The following is a 17,541-nucleotide window of genomic DNA, read 5'->3' on the forward strand; positions in this document are numbered from 1 at the left end:
GAAAGACTGATCTGTGTTCCACATGTCAAATATGATCTGTGTATTTGTGTCATATCTGCTATTTGCATTCTGCTGCTAATCCCTTCTAGAAAAGGAAGGGCTGGTGCTAGTCAAACTCTGCCCAAGAAAAGACAAAATAGACATTCTATGTGGACGTGTATTTATAGATATGGAGGGGATGACACCCCCCACAGTAAATGAGCAGGGAAAGGCTGCAAATGTCTCAAACGTGCATCCTGCGCATGTAAAGCCTTACAGTGACACATATACAGTATGTACATGATGGAGCCCCCCCACTGGGCTATAAAGAAGTAGCTATTTGACAGTCCATACACAGCATGACTGCCATTGCCAGATCTATTCTCATTGCTGGTGACTTGAACCAAATCCTCTTACACTGAAACCATCCAACTAATGCATATTTCCAGATGAAACTGACTGAGACGTGCTGCTTTGCGATAGAATCCAAGTGTTGGCGGAGATGATGTTTCCAGTTGTGTTGAGTGAAAAGCAAATTGGATTGCCGCATTGAAATTCATGCCCTCACAAGCACAAGAGTCTGAAACCTGATTTACACAGCCGAAGTCAGACACATATCAAATGAATGACTTAAATCTGATTTGCGAAAATCAATTTTCATACGTTTCCAGACTGGAAAGCATGAAATGTTAGCAATAGAACTTGGACTGCCAATTAAGTCGTAGCTCGTCCCATTGGCATTAAAGTCGCTCCGAGTCAGCCTAAATGCAAGTGAAGTTTTATTCCACACTTTAGTGTTTTTCTTGATGATCCAAATAATAATAGGCATGCTTTCAGCTTTGAGTCATCCCATCAATATGATACAAAAACGACACTGAAATCCGACTGTGAGCAATCCGTTCAGTGGAGTGGTCATACAGCACCGGCGATGAGCAAGGATAAATCTCTATGGAGCACAGAAATCACAGCATGGCGAATAAATTATTTCATGTGGCTATGCATTTGACTCCGTCACCCCTGAAGGACCTTGGTGTTCTCTCACAACGGCTAACTGGATGGTTGCAATTGAGTGATTACAAATAAATCTCATATGGTCTTATTATCAGTGAAGTGGAAAAATACAGTAAATGTGTTTTATGCATCACAACCGTGTTTATACAGCATATAGTATGTAGGCCAACATTTTATCTTGAAGAAAACGCAGATGTTTTGTTATTTCCACACACAAATGGACCCTCATCCCCTACAACAGTGATTTTCAACCACTGTGCTGCAGCACACTAGTGTACCTTAAGAAACTGTCAGGTGTGACGTGAGGAATTATCCAATATGACTTTATATAGTTAACATTGATAAATCATCATTTGCAAATATTATGTCAACAGCCATGAATACATGGACCCAAATATTCCAATTGCATTTGGTATATTTGCTCAAACGGAAAGAATTGAACGGGGATGGAATATTCCTTTAACCAATCCGATTGAGGTATCTTGTACCCGCACAAACGGAAAGTTGTCAGGGTGCCTTCTTCTTTGTGGTGTTTTTCTTCTTCTGTTGTTTTCATGTGCATTACCGCCATCTGTGGAACAGAATCTAAACACTTTTATACTTTATTCACAAGTCAAGTTTTATTAAAAAAGAAAATATATATCTATATAAAACATGTCCCGAGTTTAATTATAAAATATTAGCAAGATTGAATTTGGTCTTTTCCTGTTTAAATTTAGCGCATGCTGAGATATGACGTAACACGCAGCTCCAGACGTTCTTCAGTTTTAAAAATGGAGGCGAGCAATCAGCATTGGACTACTAAGCAAAGTTTGTTTTTGATTCAAAATAAATTTCAAGACTGGACAGACGAAAAACTGGCAATACGGAGTTATTCCATCAAGTGAAAGAAAAACTTGGGGAAGTCGGTGTCACGTGATGTTGATGTTTACGTTTTACTGGGCATGCCCTATTGACTACTCTGTTTGATTTTCACGGCGCATGTAGACAAGAGATTGGAATATTCCTTTCTATGGATACCATTGTTTCCCGAAAGGTCATTGGGAAAGAGAAAAAGTGTTGATGTAAAAACGTGGCTACTGTGGAGTGTCTGTGGTGTAAAGACTGGCAGAGATATGTAATATTGGTCCGTGTGGCAACACCTACCTTGTTCCTCCCATAGACTTATTGATGCACGTGTGAGGTCGTGGTGACATTTTGTAACATTTTTGGTTAGTGGTGTGCCACAAGATTTTTCCAATGTAAAAAACGTGCCGTGGCTCAAAAAAGGTTGAAAAACACTGCCCTACAAGAGCAGTATTCAAAGTTTGAGGACTTTAAACCATCTAACAAAATTGTTAACTCGGTTTATATTAACAGGACGTATACACTGTAGCGCTGCAGTTAATCCATTAGCCAATTAATTGAGGACTATTTTGGTATTCGATTAATCAATGGAAGACATGACTTTGGAAAACAGTGATCAATATTTTTGCCTATTTTCTAACATACCAAAGCACTAACTATGTTTGGTTCATATTGACTTGGTCTGTCTAAGGCAGGGGTGGGCAAACTTTTTGACTCGCAGGCCGCATTGATATGACAAAATTTACGGGGGGGGCAGACTATATATTTTACACGTAACAGTCCACCTGGTATTATTGTATCTGTAAAATTGTCATGCAATCTGCTATTATTATTTATTATTTTATATTTATATTTAAATATTTTAAAAATAATAAAATATTATAATAATTACAATAAAATTAAAATAATAATTATTATATTATTATTATGTAAAATATGCAAATATAACAATAATATTATATATAATTAATATAATAATTAGCATTAATATAATTATAATAATAACAATAGTTCTAAGAATAATTATAATAATCTAATAATAATCTAATAATAATTATTATTATTATTATTATTATGTGCTTGTGTCCCTTTTTTCAGGAGCACTTTGTAAACAACAGACCATGTCAAAAAACGAAATTGATAAAACCATCAAAAGGTTGGCTCAGGCCATGATGCCAGGTTGTATGTTGAGTTTAAATGAAATACTTTGGAAAGATTGGGCGGGCCGTATTCAAACACTTGGCGGGTCGGATGTGGCCCCCGGGCCGTAGTTTGCCCACCCCTGGTCTAAGGCCTTGCCGATGACTGGATTCATCAATAAAACAACAAGAAGAAGAGGAGATTAAATGTAAAGTGAAGATGTATGAAAATGTTGGGTTGAGTGAAATATAGTATGTATCTTTTAAATCTACTGTATATTAGGACGACTGTGCTAAGGTTCTAGCGATTGATTCCTTTTGTAATTGCTTTGCCTTTTCGGGGTCACATGTAGGCTGGAGCGTATCACAGCTGACTTTGAGAGAGAGGCGGTGTTCACACTGGACTAGATTAAAAACAAACATTTCCCATCACAATCATACGTTATAGTATTTCATACACAATTCTTAAATGTTTTTTTTCTCTAAACGGACACAACAGTGTAGATATGCTGTAACAACCACAGCAACCATAATAGCTATAATATTTATCAACATGTTTCAAAGGTTGGGGAGGCCCTAGTCGTTTTATGTTCTCTGAGGCAGAATTATGCAAAAATATGCATGCTAAGCTAATTGGACACTCTAAAACCAAACCTCTTTTGAAGACCCCCAAAGAACAATATTCATTCATTCATTCATACATTTTCTACTGCTTATCCTCACAAGGGTCGCGGAGGTGCTGGAGCCTATCCCAGCTGTCTTGGGGCGAGAGGCGGGGTACACCCTGGACTGGTGGCCAGCCAATCACAGGGCACATATAGACAAACAACCATTCACACTCACATTCATACCTATGGACAATTTGGAGTGGCCAATTAACCTAGCATGTTTTTGGAATGTGGGAGGAAACCGGAGCACCCGGAGAAAATCCACATGTGCATGGGGGAGAACATCCAAACTCCACACAGAGATGGCCGAGGGTGGAATCAGGTGTGAGGCCTGCATGCTAACCACTTGATCGCCGTGCAGCACAGAACAATATTCCTACATTTGAAATATATAAGAACATTTTGCTTATATCCAGCCTCATGAAAGCAACTTTGATCTCAGTTTATGAATCTTATAAGAGTTTTTGGCTTAAATCTCACCTCATATAATATTGAAGAAGGTTGGCTAAAAACTGTGAATAAAATCAGCATAAGGCTGAGAATCTACAATGTTCCCCCTAATTTTTGAAGTATCTGCTCATACACAAAAACGACCTGAGCATTCCTTGGACCTCTGTGAGCTGCATCTGATGTCCACACTGTCCAAAGCCTGAGGAACATGGGAACTGAGAACTTCCATTCTGTCATAGTTTGCATATGACTGGTTTCAAACAGACAGCAAGGAGGATTCCACAGGTGATCCTAAATGTACACAACATACATAGTAACACACACATGCACTCATACACAGTATGATCGTATGGCCTACATCTCCTTGGGACTGTAGCCCACAAACATTAATGTACCATACATATACATAGGCTGGTATATTACGTCCTATACACGCATGTACTAAGCCATCGGTTCCCAAACTGGAGTATACGTACCCTAATCGGTAAGTAAATAAAAATGAAAAACAACACATTTATAAGTGTGCCTGAACACCACACAACACAAGGAGAACGGAGCAATAAGTTGTTCATTGCTCCGTGTGCATCATATCGACACATAAGCAAGTCGGATTATTATTTTGTGCATTGAGAGTGTTTTCATCTCTTGTTCATGTTTGTTTTGCCATAATGCGATTTAGCAAGCAGCATTTAGTTTTCTTTACTCCTCTGCACCATTAGCTGTATGCTAACCTGCAAAACAGCATGTGTTAATGCTGTGACGTTCATGAAAAGCCTTTCATTAAAATAAGCGACTGGAACCAAGTCGCAGCAGGGAACCGTTCCTGTTTTCCCCCATTTAGATGGGGAGGAGCCCAGCCCAGCTGAACAGTGCTTATAGAAAGGCAAATAGCATCACGCCATGTTGTACCTTCATGTGAGCGCACCAGTAAAAAAACAACAACATCAACATTGTTGTAGTACACTGCTGAGCTGCATGGGAGGAGCCTTTTGACACACCTGCTGGCAATTATCACCTGGCCCTTCTTTAGCACCGTCATCATCGCCAGATTGTTCCGTGCTTCACGCCGGTAACCTCCTCCTCCCAGTCTTTTGTTACTTGTTTGTAACATTGTAGTCATTGTAGTCAAAACAAACAAACATTCATTCATTCATTTTCTACCGCTTTTTCCTCACAAGGGTTGCGGGGGTGCTGGAGCCTATCCCAGCTGTCTTTGGGCGAGAGGCGGGGTACACCCTGGACTGGTGGCCAGCCAATCACAGGGCACATATAGACAAACAACCATTCACACTCACATTCATACCTATGGACAATTTGGAGTGGCCAATTAACCTAGCATGTTTTTGGAATGTGGGAGGAAACCGGAGTACCCGGAGAAAACCCACGCATGCACAGGGAGAACATGCAAACTCCACACAGAGATGGCCGAGGGTGCAATTGAACCCTGGTCTCCTAGCTGTGAGGTCTGTGCGCTAACCACGGCTTATGTGTATGTGCGGCAATCATTTTATTCCTCAATCTCAAACTGTTCTGTTCAACTACTATTGGTAACGTCTGCTAGCTGGTCGCGGTCTTCTTATATTTTTGGCTGAAAGAAGTTTAGTTTGGATCTGAGAAGGGACAGCTCCTTTAATCCCCCTTCACACTAAGCATGAATCACCATACTCTACATTCATGACTGACCATCCCACAGCATGACGTTGGCTGTGTTGGCATTGATTTACAACAGTGATGAAGATCCCCACAGGCGTGAGATAAGCTAACGCCGCTCAACAAAGCTTCACAGGCCCTCTCATACCCTTTTACGAAGAAGTCAACTTTAGCTACTGACCTTCAAATGACCTACTAACTTCTTTCCAAAATGGCATTAATGTACAGTGGAATCTGGACTGGCTAGTGGTTATTGTGAACGGTTCGATATAAAGAAAAAAAAGCACGAATATCAAACTCCTCCACACACATTGTTTGGCTTTGATAAGAAATACGCAGAGGCAGTTAGCGCGTCAACACTCCTCTGGAAACTGGACAGAGGCGATGTTGTTCTTTCAAATGCACAGCATGTATCTGGGCCCAATTACCAACAACGCTGTCAGCACAGCGTTTGTTATGTGTTGATAGATAAATTGTTTTTATTGTGAGCGGCTCTGTGTTTCAAATACAAAAACAGACTGGTCAATCTTAGAAACTATGGAAGAATATAAAAATGATTCAGTTGTCCACATACTAATTGGCTTATTTCATCAACAAACATGGTTGAAAATAAACTAAAAAATGAAGTGTTTTCTTGTTTTAAGATTAGGAACAGCATAATAGAAAAGATGCAGATATTTACACGTGAATATAAATAGGAAAACCTCATGCCATCTTGCCTAAAAATGAAGTTATTATCCTGTATTATTACTCCAACAAAGCACTAGAATGGGAAATAATGCTTTTGTGAAATGAAATAAAAAGGTATTAATCATTGTCAGTAATTCTTCAGAGGTTCTCATAATTACCAGCTGGAGAGTAGAAGAGATTATTTTGCAAATAATGCAGGGTTATGACAGCAATAACAGCCTCCGTTGATAAGGAGCAAACACTGCTATAGCTCACGCTGCTGAATAATTATTCTAGGAATTTATTCTGTATCATACAAGAGCTATTATTGTAAGATGCAGTGTCTTGTTTTCTACGTTCCTTTGCAGTATGGATTCAGAAAGTCATGTCTTACAACAAAACATAAAAAGTGGACTTCATCAGTACGACCAACAACAGGCGTGGCGGCTTTTTTTTTTTTTTATTGATGTACTTCAGTCAGGAAAGTTGCTATATAGCTACAGCGCCACAATCAGCAAGACACTTCAAACTTCTTCTGGAAAATATATCCCACAGAAAAAAAGCAGTAAGTATCAGGTAAAGTATTGCTCCTAACGTCTGACACTTGTTTCCATGGCAACAAATGTGCAGGCTATAGCAGTAAAAAAAAAAAAAAAGCATTGTGAACTTCTCAGTTTTGACAAGTCACTCCAAGCAATGAAATGATGTTAATCACATTCAGACCTTGATATTTCCAAAACAAAACAAGCTCAGAGTTGCTCTTCCATTGTATGTGGATGTTGATTTGTGTGTGAGCACGGTCACTACCTTCCATCTCCTTTAAGGCTGATTGCGATACATTTCATGCTAATAGCGTTAGTAATGTGCTGATTGGGTATATAATGAGGTGAATCAACCCAAAATGTCAAAGCAAGCACATTTGTGACACTGTAGCAAGTCAATAAAACAAATAAAACATAATTGTATAAGTACTCGTAAATCTTAACATAAATGTACATTTTTGTTTAATTTTCTTGTCTTTGGAATCTTCAAATCTGAATGGTTTGGTTTTGTACAGTCAGAGTCAGCAAAGCCTTCTCTGCTGGCCTAAGCACTAACATGTAATGGTCTAGTATTTGCCCCATAAAATCGTATTCATTTCTTCCCTACAGCCAGCAGGAGCCTCCCATCTCAGGACCAACATCATTTGGTATGCTTGATATCAGCCATCACCTCATTTTGCTCCTTATCAATGGAGGCTGTTATTACTCCTGTTATTACGGTTAATGTGACCGCCAACGACAGCGTTTGCCAGCTGACAAACCATCCAGCCACGCATCCATTTCCTTTATCTTCGAATAGAATAATGGCTTGCTCAAAAGTACAAAGTTGATAGAAAAAAAATACATTTAAAAGTGAAGGGACGGACCAATATGTGTTCATTCTTCCAGAATCTAGCGCCAAATCGCTGAGTCTGAAACTCTAGCGGCCAGTATGAAAAATCTACGAGCACATATTTACAGCAGAGCATCGTGCAAACCAGCCTTCACTAAGGACTAAGAATATTGGAGCTCTTTCGCTGACGGGAGCGCTCTGCTGCAGAGATCTTCCCCAAAGCTAAAGTACTCTTGTAGCTTTTCTGTTGAAAAAGACAATTCATTATTCAATTATTATTACATTTTATGGTTAAGAGGAGACCCCTGGTTTATATGTTTCAGACATGCTCTTTTGGGTCTGGGGGAGGCAGAGCAAGTGATGTCTACAACAGGCCGTGCCGTTCACCATAATGTATTTGCTGTTATTATGTTGCAGCTCTCTATGAATTTCTGTTGTTAGGTTTTTTTTTCTGCCCACTTGTTGTGTTGAAGGCTTTTGATGGAACACTCAACGAGACAGAGTAAGCTTGTTCACATTTCTAAAAGACACCATTGACCTTGTCAGATGATCGGGACAAAAGTTTTCATACTCCCCCGCAGATGGAAATAAAATGTCAAAAACTCAAAACACTTTCAACTGTAGAAAAGCATGCCAAGGTGAGAGTAAGTCAGTTCACATTTCTCCTGCTAGTTTGCTTCATAGTAGGCAGCCTCGTGCTGGCGGCTAATGCAGTATGGACTCTTAACTAGGGATGATAGTACGAGAATATGAAACAAGTACAAGTACATTATCTGTGTCATCCCGCTCTGTGATTGGCCAGTCACACACAGCGACCGCCTCTATGGAGACGGCTGCCGCCACAGAGGAGCTCAGCGGTGCGTCACAATGCCTCCGCTTTATTAGCTTTTCTTTGGCTGGCCTCTATTTTGGTTTGTATCTGAAGTTACTTGGTAAAGTTGTTCCGTGACATGCGCCATTGTTCAGTGCAGCACAATTTAAATGGAATGGTATATTATAAATGTTTTGGGAAAGCAGTAAGTGGGGCAAAATATAAAAATATAACAACTGCAAGTCAAAAACCAATGAATTCATAAACAGAAAACCACAGCTTTCACTTAAGTTGCTGGGTATGAACTCATCAACTCAGTACATACGTATAACCTGCATTGACTGACTGCAATGGCTGACATGAGCGTGCTAAAACATTAGCTTTAAGCTCTGCCCTTTTCCAGTTAAACCACACCCACTTCCAGTTTATTCCCGCCCCCTCAGAGTATGGATACGGATGTCATTTAGATGGGTGAAGAGATACGGATACAGATAGTGGTGTACTTGCTCATCCCTACTCTTAACTAACGTGTTAACTAACGTGTTAGCTAGGTGGCTAATGTGCTATCTGTGGTAGCTATCACTGCCAGTAAAACATACACTGTAGGGCTCTAATTTTGTAGACCAGGCATGCGCTGCGCCAACGGGGTGTGGGCAATGCACTTTGGAAATTTCGTGAGCAGTGCGGTCTGGCGCCGCGCACCCACGCCTCCATCCTTCCCACCAGCGCAAGTGGCAAAGTGGGAGGAGATAAGGCGTGAGAGGGTTTAACACAGCCAAGTGTAGTCTTAATCAATCAAATGAATGCCTCTCATTGCCTTTAACTGCGCCGGACTAGACTGCGCACCATAGACTGGCCACCATGCGCATCCAGCACAACCACGGAGATGAGCGATGAGTGGAGATGTCTTGTGCTTTTTTTCTGGTGGAGTTTTCACTTCTAAAATGTTGATTTCGGGGGACAAGCCATTTATATAAGGGGGTATTGCCCCCCCCACCCACCAGCCCCAATGTAGAGGCTGAGTTCCCATTATGCGTGATGGGATTAATGGGATCAATTAATACAAAATTGTACATGCTGGTTCAGACGCTGACATTAAATTGTGGTTACTGTCATTGTTTTTTCCACTGGGATGTGCGCGACACTCTGAAGAATCACATGTCTGCACTGTGTGCCTGTCAGCCAATTTACCACTGCGCGGGCTGCACTTCGCCTGCGCCAAGAATAGACCAGGTCCAAGCTGGCGCACTGTTTTGTCACGAAATTGTCACTGCGCCAAGATGAAAATGTGAAGTCCTCCCTAATTACCCCTGCGTGGGCTGTGCCACCCTCCGCCACCCTCCGCCAACCTGACATTAGAGCCCTTATTCTTAACAACAAATGTTGTTGTGAACATGTCACTTTCTTCTTTCTTTCTTTCCCCCTGGCCGTCAGACTGCTGAATGCCAAATAAGCCCCTCTACCTTTACTTACATTATTATTATTTATTTAAATTATTTACATTATTTGGGCAATTTACTGTTCACGCTGCACTTTACATTATGTTGTTCATATTTGGTGTCTATTCAATCTATTTATTCTCCACATTATTATTATTATTTATTATTACTTATCTTCTTTTGTGTCTGTTATTATATGGGAGCCAGGCAACGACATTTCGTTGGCAATTTCACTACTGTGTTTCTGTGCAATGACAATAAAGGGAGTCTAAGTCTAAGTCTAAGTTCTTAGCCTGTGTTCGTGGCTGTGCTAGTTTGTACCTGGTTGCTTGTAGGGCTGCAGCTATCCAATATTTTAGTAATCAAGTATTCTACCAAAATTTTTGTCGACTTATCGAGTAATGGGAAAAAAGGGATTTTTGCTTGGTTAAAGAGCTAGAAAAAAATGAAACATTTCACTAAATATGAATGACACCAATTGGTTTATTTTTAGATAATCAAGCATTTCATAGCATAGTGTAACTGGTGGTTATTTTTTGGCCTATGTATAGACTATAAGTCATTTGACTGCATGGAGAAGAAACAGTTCTTGAGGGAGTCTAACTGGTGTGAATGAAGCAGGCAAACAAAGTTTACATTTAAATGGAATGGTATATTAAAATGTTTTGGGAAAGCAGTAAGTGGGGCAAAATGTAAAAATATAACAACTGCAAGTCAAAAACCAATGAATTCATAAACAGAAAACCACAGCTTTCACTTAAGTTACAAGGTACAAGGGTTTTTTTTTAAGGGGATACTGGCTTTGGGTGCAAAACCAAGCTATGCAAAAAAAAAAGGCCAGAAAACATGCATCAATATTAAATATTGTCAAAACGTTTACCGGTACACAACTTTTTAATAATTCCCACTTCAGCTCAATATGACAATAAAGATCTTTATCAGATCCGTTCATATTTCTGTTCTTTTACCAGTTAGCATCGAGTTTAGTAACCATTAAAGATACAATAAAAAAATAGACTTTTTTTAAAGTCACTTTTACAGCCAACCTTCACTTGCTCACTGTTTCATTCATTTTGCAGTGCGTATATGTTTATCTATGCCACTTTGTCTTCATACTATACGATACTGCATGTGGACAGCACACCAGAGTTCATCCAACCATTGGAATACTACTGTCACTATTATAATTGTATTTACAGTGAGTTAGTAGTCGTACCCTGTGAATCATGCGTAGAGTATGTGTCATTCCTGCAACAGACGCTGAGCCAACTGAAGTCAGCACACCAAAAAAAGCACATTGCTACAAGCCTCTTCCACGCCAAAAACTGCACTCCAGGATGATTCATAAGCTGCAATCCTGGTTTGGAAAAGTAAAAGTAGGTAGGTAGGCTATACAACATTGAAATCAAGTAAAAATGTATACACCTTACTTCATGGTAGGAGACATTTATTATGAATATTTTTGTTATTGTATTATCTGCCTACGTCACAGCCAGCAAGCAGTGAAGGGCGATGATGTAATGAGGATCCAGAGGTGTCCCATATCTTAGTGTCTTCTTCCCCTTGGCCCTCGGTTTTAGGAGGAAGGGGAAAGGGGAAAACGAAGGCCTTATACAGTATACTATAACTCCTACACTGATCAATATTGAGCGATTTCTCTAAAAAACATTACCTAAGAAAAAAAAATTGCGCAAAAAAGCAAAACATTATGGAGTTTCTAAACCCTCCAAAACCACTTGGTTTTCAGTCTCCTGTACAGAATCACTGACACTTAATCCAGGTCATGAAAATGGATTTTCCCTCCACAGCTACAACATAATATCCATCCGGAGCAGATGTAATTACCTGAAGTCATTAACATCAGGACAAAAACATCAAACGTGAATTTCCAAAAAGAAAGGAAGGAATTGGATGAAAAGTCATCCTTTTGACTATTCCGGATGCTTGCATGTTTCTGGTTATGTAGCCACAGCAATGCCAAATGAAAGGTTAGGAAAAGATGAAGCTGCTCTTCCACCACCAAAGGGCTAAAAATAACTCCATACTCAATGTACACAGTGGTTGCTATTTTTACCACATACAAAGAAAACGTTCCAAACAAACATTTAAATAGAACATACAACCTCATTAAGGAGAAAAATGATGCTGGAGGTAACGATGTGAGGAGAAAAGTAAACATCAAGCAGCTAAGGAAAGAAAAGGCTCTTGTTTTTTGTCACTTAAACTGGGTGTGAGACTGGGAGTCAGCGGCAGTGAAAGCTTGCGGGTGCGGCTTGTGGTTTTCATTCTGCACTAACATCAGAGCTGAGTTCTCAACTAGGAGACAAAATAGACTCTTCCACAAGAATCCACAAGGCCAAGATGGTACTTCACTCACTAGGAGGAATGAACAATAATACAAACCATTTGAGCGACACCCAATTCAAACTTTTATTTGTACTTGTTTATTGGGATGTGTAGTTCAAGGAAAAAAAATCCCTTTTGCAAAAAACAAAAAAAGATCATTCCTCTTCACATCGTGTGACATCATGAGTGACATGTTTTGGGCATCGATGGAAACCTCCATTCCTTGTTTCAATGCCCCTAGTTTTGACCGGAAGAAATAGCTGCAAACTCCAACAAAGGAGGCTACAATGTTTGGCTTAACTTCATTTTAAAAAAGCCCGGTTGACTCAGTGCAACATTTGCAACACAACGATATCATGCCAAGCTGGCACCTCCAGATTCAAGGCATACAAATAACACAGTGTCCCGTCTTTGACGCACTACGTCAGACTTACTCTCAGCAGTCAAGTCGAAGTTGAAAAATAAATGACATCTATCTCATGCCGATGTGATTGAGGGTTTCAGGATGCCACAACTGCAGGATACTTGCAGTAATACAATAACGGTGTCATACGGAAAAGTATACTAGTGCTAATATGAGAGCACAAGTCATAGCTTGATATTGTGCACCCAAGATAGTGCATGCTGAAGTCCCTGCAATATTACACACTAACATATTAACAATATCATATTCGGAAATGATACATTTTGTGCATTAAAGATGCTAAAGTCAATCCAGTGTAGGTCAACATATGTTATGATATCTGAACTAAACATCCACATCTTGGCTTGTGTTTTATGTTACAAATCAAATATAGTGTCATACCTAATAATATAGCTCATAAATACATATTAAATTTTCTTTTTAGACAAGCTGCATGCTGAAAATAGCCCCTGGCATACCTTTTTTTCATTTCTACCCTGACATCTACAGTGACAAATCAAACATGAAAAGTCATCCTTCGCCACATCACAGTTTGAAATTTGCAGCCTCAGTCTATAATGCTTTTTCAATAATATATTGGTAAATCATAATGTGTTGTGGTTGAATACAGCCTATTATTATCTAAAAATGTGGATATTTAAGCAAATGTCACTGTTTTTCTTGCCTCAATTCAGCATTTTCAAGCACAAAAATTGCGAAACTAACTGAAATGCAAATGTAATCATGTACAGGTGAGGCACATCAGACTTCATCCACAGGTGTTTATTGCAGGTTTGAATGCTCTCACAACAGGCTCAATAATAATGACATAATAAGCAAAATAACAATAATCCTAAGAAAAACACAGGCTATTGTTGCAGCTGTAATCCAGCTAAAAAACTCAACTCAACTCTGAACCACTGCCATCACTTCCTGTCCTCCACAAGTCTGAAACACATTTCTTGGAACAAACATGAGCACAAGTCTTATTTATGTATCAAGTGGTCTTTTCTGATTATGTCTGCTGATTATGTTGAGTAATACGAGGGTCAAGGTGACTATATGGGTGTAATGTCATGTCTAGAGGGTTTTCATGATGTTAAAAACAGTAGACAGGTTTTCAACAACAAAAATATTTGGTTCATACACAAGGAATCAAACTTCGCGAAAATGTCGGTTCAGGAACCAATTAAAGGAAGGATTATTGTATTACCTGAATCTGTGAACGCACATATATTACTGGTGGGACTTGGATGAATGAAAATATTCACACACATTATCCACAAGACCGTTAACATGTGGGCTGTTAGAACACAAACTTCGTAAACTTGATATTTTCTGACAGATTACTGCCCCTTTGTGCAACACGGACACACACCAGGAGGAGGCAGCCTAATCCAGTCCTGTTGAAGGCATCTACAGAGGAATCAGTGTTTGGGGCACCACACCTAGAGAAGCCCACAAGTGAGCCACATAACTACACTAGGACAAACAACACCAGCTCGCTGTGACGAAAACTCTCAACATTTCCACTTCAGAACAACTTTGGACCGTGTCTGTCAAAACCCCACGAGGCCAAGGGAACGTTAACCACACATGCTTTATAATAACTCTGCATAGCTGCAATGTGCAGAAAGAACGTCAACAAACTGCCAACTGTCCTGTGCCATCAATAAATCATTCCTCCAATCACACTGGAGTTCATGAACTGGGAGTAGATGGAAAAAGGAAGCAGCTCCATGCACATCTCCATGCACATCCTGGAATGTGTCAAGCAGCATCTGTCACTGGGGTTGGAGATGTTATGAGCGGTCATTAGGTTATATAAAGAGCATGGACTGAGTTTGTCTCACAGGAAATAAAGCAGTTGTCCGTCCTTGGGTCAAGATAGCAGAATGTTCAGTTGCATGCCTAAAGATATAACAAATGTCAGCCATCACAACTAAAACAATGCCTCCCATGTACTTGGGCCTCACAAGAAGAATAAAGTTTAGAATACTGGCATCCGTGTGGAAGTTATCATATAGCATCCAAGGCTCTGGACAGATGGGACTCATGATAACCTACAATACATACACGATATGGCCTCATGGACTACTTAATGGTTAGCTGATATACTGTATGCTGCCATTACATACGGATGCAATAGAATGATTCCATAGTATAGCCATTTGGCTAATGGTAGCTTCAAAATAACCAAGTAAGCTTTTGCTAGCTGAATTATGTGTCAGTACTATTTAGATTATACATTACACAGAATGGGGCTGAGAGGTGCATTCAAACATGGCCGGCTGTCCAAACATAAAAGGGGAAATTAACTGAGATTAATCACCATTGGGAGCAAATGTGACCTTACTCTGCAAGAGCAACAGCTTCGTGGATACGAGGACTTGCTGGGCTGATCCTCGACAGTCCATGTCTTGTACCTGCATTGCATCAAGTGCACCAGCTGGCAGAGACCATTTACTGTTGACAATAAATCCAAGTAGTCTACACTACGCCTTTATGGAATTATTGTCAATGTTTCAGATTTTGGACGATATGATGCACCAATTAAAGTGTCCTTAATGAGTCCTTCATATGCCAGGATTTGTGTTTTTTTTCCAGCCGATGCCAATACCGACTCATACCGATACCGATTTTTTCCATCACCCATAGCCATGGCCGATTTTGCTTGGGCTGATATTTGTGGCTTTTACTCCCTCAATTTATATGAAAAAATGACATTGATAACAAATATTACAGGTCTCAATTTTAAACAAATATTTATTGAAATGTAAACACTGAACACAGTAGGATTCAGCCTTATTAAACACACATTTAAACGGCATTATCAACTTTAAAATAAATATTCAACCATGTGCAAAACATTTCTGTCGTAGTTTAAATTTATCTAGCATCGACGTGATGACTGCTCCTCCTTTATTCGTCTGTTGCGTTGGTATGTGATGTTTTTGGGTTTCTTGTTGTCACACCATGACTTAAACTGTCCTAGCGGTCACCCAGTGAAATGTGAAGGGCTATGTATGGTGTGAAAAGCAAACTTATTCTTTTACTTGGTGTCCATGTTTCCTATTTCAAAGCAGGTGGCAATATTTCAACTAAGCCTAACTGAGGCTAATTAGAAGTTGAAAACGTACCCTTGTTATGATGTGGCGGCGGGGCGACTGCGGGTGTTGCAGGGTCCTCCGGCAACACCCTGGGGTAGGCATGCCTGGGGTATGCCTGTCTGTAAATCATGCGGCGGAAAAATATATAGGCGAACCCTCGCGTGTATCGGCTGATACCGATTCAAGTAAAGAACACAACTATCGGCCTGATGTATCGGTCGATCCTAAATTAAGATCCATGTAGTATTAGGGATTAAGGCACAATGGAAAATGCATGGTTAAGAAAAAGTGTGAATCCATACTGTCTTGGCTGTCATTCATATCAAAGAAATTGGACTACTACATTCAAACCCGAACACCTGAACACTACCACAGTACCATGCTCAATACTGTAAACCGAAGACCGTAGTTGGCCATCATCCTATAACCCTCAGGCCCAAGCCAAAGGTTGACAGACAAAGCGACTGCTACACAATAAAATGTGATTTTCTTAGTGTGGGTCTGTCTGACTGGGTCTGTTTCTATCACTTGAAATAACATCCAAAACTGACGAGTAGGTGTGACTGGCATATGACAATGTTTTTCTTGCTTTTGGGGTATATGATCAAGGCTGAAGATCTCTGTCTTGTTACAAATACTTACAAACATATGTTTTATGTGTCCTTTTAAAACGAATTACGCACATGTCAATTGTTTACAAAGTTGACATATATTACATATTATATTGTACACTATGTTATATTCAAATTGAAATTAGAATTAAAATAAATATTTGACAGTCAATGCCACTTTTGATCCTGCAAATCACAGGAGAGTTGGGTACCATCAACGGTACCCTTCATTGGTGACGTCATAAGAACACAAAAAGGCAAAACACTTTTTTTCAGAGTTTTTTCAGATGTCTAATGACGCATCATCAGACATGGTAATGGTTTGGCCCATGCAAGACTTTTGAGGCGTATTTGTTTCAGACCACGTTGGTTGTGATTTTGGGGGAATTTGACTTTGAAGGTTCCACTGCTCCCTCGAATCCAAGGTCAAATATTCTTTACAAGTCTTTCCTGCCTTCAATACATTTGTGATATAAATGCACCGTATTGAATACTGAACCACCTTAGACAGGATGTGGTACCTTGGCAAACCTAACATAAGGCCGCATTGTGAGGCAGTGAATTCCACTGAAAGACAGTCATGGCTTTCAGGCTAAGTCCTGAAGCCTGCAAACTTCCTGTAAACCCTCCAAAAAGAGAAACCAAAGCAAGGCAATACTTGCAGGAATGGTTGGTATTCTGAAATGTTGTTCTTATCCACAAGATTATTTCTGTCTCACACCACCGTCTAGTAAGACATGCTTTGGCCTATCAGTGCAAGAGTTCTGATACAGTATCTACTATCGTTACATGTTTACAAAGGGAGCTTTTTTGGGCCAATAACTGTCAAGTGAACAACAGAGTGACTTTTTTGGAAGCTGCACAGTAAACATCTGTATGATTCATGATTGCACCCTCATAGTTAACTAAGAACATAATTAATTCAGAAATTCACCCAAGATACATCCCTTAATGATTTCAAAAACTAAGCTTGTGTTAAAAGTTAAATGAAAAGGTCTCTGACAGCAGAACACAGTTAACCCAAACAAAAAAATC

The 17,541-nt window shown here is 39.7% G+C and overlaps 1 protein-coding gene across 1 annotated transcript in view; it reads right to left on the bottom strand.

Moving 5' to 3' along the window:
- Positions 1 to 17,541, bottom strand: part of tspan4a (tetraspanin 4a) — a 192,308-nt gene that overhangs the window by 174,586 nt on the left and 181 nt on the right. The gene's annotated exons all lie outside the window — the stretch shown is intronic.

This window comes from Doryrhamphus excisus, linkage group LG11 (genome assembly GCF_037039965.1).
Source record: "Doryrhamphus excisus strain RoL-2023G ecotype Guam linkage group LG11, RoL_Dexc_Guam_v1.1, whole genome shotgun sequence".
Classification (NCBI taxonomy): domain Eukaryota; kingdom Metazoa; phylum Chordata; class Actinopteri; order Syngnathiformes; family Syngnathidae; genus Doryrhamphus; species Doryrhamphus excisus.